Here is a 4760-nt window from a genome sequence, read left to right as displayed (position 1 = left end):
GTTTCGTTTGAACTAATTTAGGCAGGCTTCTTTCAAGTGTTACGTCATCTGTAGTCATCTGTCATTATTCGCCGGCTGGTCCGCGTGTGGTGTGCTCTTCTCTCCTCTCCTTCTCCTGTCCTCTCCTCTTCTTCTCCTGTCCTCTCCTGTCCTTTCCTCTTCTTCTCCTGTCCCCTACTCTCCTCTTCTCTTTTTCTCTTGTCCCCTCCTCCTCCCCTCCTCCCCTTCTCTTCTATTGCTAAAATGGCAAAACACACACATTAGCAGTGTTATTGTTTTTTAGAATTGCTATATTGCTCATTTAAACAAACATCTTGCCTACTCTATATAGATAGAGGGATAGAACATATGTGTGTATGTGTGTCTATCTGCGTCTTACATTTTTTGTTTTTTGTTCAATATATAGACAGAGGTGTTCTCTTACATGTTTCACGTAGAACAGCAGTTGTCAGACATGTCCTGCGGTTTCTCGTCCCTGTGGGCTCCATCACAGATGTAATGGCCTGAGAGGAGAGGGCACATTTGTTAATGGTACATCTGAAGAAGCCGTCGATTCTTAAACGTTGAAATTTGTGGCTGCCAAACGCGACAACACACTTACCACCGTAAGCTGAGGAACCCAAATGGCTGACAATGCTCATTAGGGAGTAGCAAGACGGTGTCTAGAAAAGAACAGTTACAAACAATAAGTTACACACGCAGACACATTTCATTTGACTACACTACAGTAACTGTATATTTGACAGACTTTGTCCTAAGTCAGTTTATATGCAGAAAAAAAAAAATATATAATATCTATTTATAGTAACTCATCTTTACTTGTACAGCAAATAAAGCTGTTAGAAGGTAAAAGTTGCCCTTTCTTTACTGAACATCATCTCTACCTGTTCACTGGCGCTGGACTCACTGGTGCTGGACTCAACGTTCAGCACCAGCTGACTTGATACAGTGATGGGGCTGTTGACCTTCTCCAGTTTTAGGCATTTGGTGTAATTAAACCTCTTCAGCTAGATTATCAGCGCGCTGTTGACAGGAAAGCGGGTCAGATCACAGATTGACAGAGGAGGACAGACGGAGGCGAAACTGCCCAGCCTGACACCTGACTGAACTATGGCGATGGATGATTTTACTCACTTTGGCAGCGTCAAAAATGACCCCTGCTGCGACGACGTCGTAACACCACACTCGCACCGATAGTCCAGCTGGTTCTCCTAGCGGGGAACGGGTAAGAAGCGGGTTTCAGTTTACATCTTTTCATGGATGATATCCGCTGACAAACATAAGAGTATTCACACACATTCACATTCGGTGGAGCGTGAGGATGAGTGTTTGAGGGGGTTGAAATCACATTAAACTCTGAGGAAATTAGCAGATGCGCCACTTACTTTGAAGTAGCCCTGCAGACACTGCCGCACTGTGCCACCAGGCACCAGGTCCAGTGACAAATTAATGAAGTCCTCCTCCCTTGTAGATTGCATGCCACATCTGCAGAATAAAGGGAATATTCAAATTAAAATACAGCCACAGTTAACACACATCCCGATTGAGAGGTTTTCTACCACAACCGTATAAGGGAAAAAAATCAATCACATTGTCAACATGGGGAATCTCTACACCCCATGTATAAAACGGTCTGTGGCTGTGTATTCATACCCATTGCAGGTCCTGGTGCTCAACATCTGGAAGGTGATGTTAGCATTAACAGGGCAAGTGTAACTGAATACCCTGTTAGATGCTTCTTCCTGCATGTTGGCAGAGACACACCTCAGCTGATTTAGCACACAGCTGAGGAACATGGGCGTCCTGCACAGAAACGTACAGGAACAAGAGTTTTTAGAAGGTGGACATTTTTTACAAAAGGTGTAAAAGTATTATCTAAAGATCAGTGAGGTACTGTGCTGTGTGTGTAAATAAAAAGCGTACTAACTTTCTGTCTGTCGTCCTCAAATTCGGAGTTGAACTCAGCGACAGTCCTTTTGAAGGCAGCCAGTGCCTGCTTTTTCACTGCCTTGCTGGCAGTGAATCTGGAGAGGCCAACTTTTACAAACCCTCTGGAAAGAGCATAAACAAAGAGGAAAAAAAAATATATGTTTTAGTTTTCGTTAGTATGCTGACCTGCAAAGTGGGAGGAGAAACCAAAGAGTAAGAGCGTCTGTGTGTGTGTGTGTGTGAGGTGTTGTACATGGGGAGAGAACTCCACACACTCTCCTGGTTGTAGATGCCCTGAATGAAACCTCTAATCGTCAGGAGGCCCTGCAGTGTGGAGTTCATGTAGCACGTCTGTGCCAGGTTGGGGAATCTTTAAACACATCACAGAGGGCAAAAGTCAGACTGGAGATTTTTTTATATTATTAAACCTGGAGTAACTTTATATAAAAGTCTAAAAACAATATATGAGCATTCAGTGTATGTATATGGGTCTCTTTGCAGGTGCTTACCCTATGGGAACAAGCACCACTTTGGGGTGCTTTCCTTTGGTGTTTTTGAGGTTTCTGTCTACACAGTCGGTCGTGGGTTCGACCTTTAGTCTCCCACCATGACCTCTTGGGGTGGCCGGCATTCCAAGACTATCAGTGGGACACTTGATTTTCTGTTTCTGTTGAGTGTTTGTACAAAAAAAAAGGTGAATACAGCAAACAAAACCACATGTGCAAAGCTAATATTCACTTAACATGCAGAATCCACGTTTCTGTGGTCTGGTAGCAACATTCGGCTCTGTGGAACATACCTTTTGGCGAAATATAAGACAATGAGGTGCCTTTTATTTTCTTCTTTCCATTTTTAGTTGTTCTGGAGGTGAAGCCTCACGGCCAGCTTCACCATGCTCAGGTTCCTTGGTGTTGACGCTGGTGATAAGAGGAAACACAGACATGTTGTGTAATCATTTACAGACAAATACATTTTTATCATTTCCTTTAAATTGAGAATTTGTGGAAAAATAATGAAGAGATGTAATAGACAGTAAAAGAATATCATACCTGTTTTCTGTGGCAGTAGAGGGCAGTCCTGGGTTCTCTGCCACATCTTGAACCTTCACTTGATCCTCAGCTGTAGCTGGGACCGAAATATCAGGGAGGGCTGAAGCTTCCTCACTAGCTTCTCCCTCACACTCCTCGGTGGTGTTGACACTGGTGATGAGAGGAAAAACAGACGGTTATTCTACTGCATTGGTCGGCCACAGTGATGAAGCCATGGGAGGTGACCAAAATTAACGACACCAATATAATTTGTTCAATGAACTAAAACAGGAACAGACAGGAAAACATTTCATACTTTGTTTCTGAAGCAGAAGCTGCCACATCTTCATCCTTCACTTGATCCTCAGCTGCAGCTGGGACCAGAGTATCAGGGACGGGTAAATCTTCTCCAAAATCCTCGGGGGTGTTGACACTGGTGATAAAAGGAAAAACAGACGGTTATTCTACTGCATGGTCCAGGATGTGTGGTTGCTGTTGTAAATTTCCTATTAATTTATCCCAAATTGTTTTTGTAATTATTTACAGACTTCTACAATCTTTGTTTTTTATTCAAGTTGAGAATTAGTGAAAAAAAATGAATAATAACATATGTCATAAACATATAAATATATATAAATAATTTCATACCTCCTAGCTGGGGCAGAAGATGGCTGCAGTTTGTTTTCTTCCTGGACATCAGCAGCTTCTCCTTCGGGTTCCTCGGTGGCGTTTACACTGGTGATAAAAGAAAACACAGACGGTTATTCTACAGCATGGTCCAGTCACAGCGATAAAGCCAAAAGAAGATAACATCTTAAAAAAAAAAAGAAAAACACCAACATAATGTGTTCAATCAACTCAAATCGCTTATGTATTTTCTGTGGCAGAATATGGCACATCTCTTTCCACAGCAGTCTGCTGTTTGGTTTTCTGTTGGGTATACAAACATAAACCCACTTAAACACAGATTAGAGACACAAATGGCTCCACCAGTTTGGTCAGTTGTTATCGTTTCCAATATTCGGCTCTGATAAACCTACCTTCTTACAACGGAACAACCTACGCCACTAGGAAGCCTTCTTGGTTTTTTCCTTCGGAGCCTCAGGGGGAGCCTGTTTGTGTTTACTAATGCTAAATGGTCTAAAAAAGAAGAAAATCCGATATTTGGGGTAATGAATGTTAGAACGTACATCAAGTTCATAAATGTGCTACCAACAGCAGATTTTTGTTGGTTTTGATGTTCCAAAAACAGTTGGATAATATTGTGAAAAAATAAAATTAAAAATATTATGAGTAAACCGCACTGTAAAAGTCCCTAAAGCAGTGGGTTATTGCAGTTCCCCAAGGAGAAAATCTCAATTCCTTGCCAGTTTAACTTGAGGCAACACATTTCAATAAAAGTACACTTGGTTTACTTACCTACTTGGATATTTCATATCCCATTCCAGCCCACTGCATCCTTGAGCTTAAAATCTCATGTGAAAAGCATAAGTTACTGTAGAAATCATCTCACCACTGAAGGCTCTGAAATTACAATTTTAACAACTGTTATCCATAGCTACACAGGTGCTAGCATATTAGCTAGCTAGGTGACCCGTACCTTAATGATCCAAAACATTAAAATGACAATTTTTTGTCAGAAAATAATTAATAGTAAAGAAGAGATGCCGATTTAGCTGTAATAGAGTCAGAACCACACAGAAATAACAGAACACGAGAAAATGCAATAGATAGTGCCATATAATTACAATCATATGGCCAAACTCCATGCCCACAAAATAGACACCACTGATTTACCTGAAG

At 41.5% G+C, this 4760-nt stretch overlaps 1 long non-coding RNA gene across 1 annotated transcript; it reads right to left on the bottom strand.

The window, feature by feature from the left end:
- Positions 1–424: 424 nt before the first annotated feature.
- On the bottom strand, positions 425–2589 carry LOC114545992 (uncharacterized). The gene is made up of 8 exons (XR_003690970.1): positions 2439–2589; positions 1928–2299; positions 1654–1803; positions 1386–1485; positions 1135–1211; positions 885–1023; positions 602–662; positions 425–503 (listed from the first exon to the last, which is right to left on the bottom strand). It is a non-coding gene; the product is annotated as an uncharacterized LOC114545992 (long non-coding RNA).
- Between the last annotated feature and the right edge of the window lie 2171 nt (positions 2590–4760).

This window comes from Perca flavescens, chromosome 19 (genome assembly GCF_004354835.1).
Source record: "Perca flavescens isolate YP-PL-M2 chromosome 19, PFLA_1.0, whole genome shotgun sequence".
Lineage (NCBI taxonomy): Eukaryota > Metazoa > Chordata > Actinopteri > Perciformes > Percidae > Perca > Perca flavescens.
This window is presented reverse-complemented; position numbering and strand designations above follow the sequence as displayed.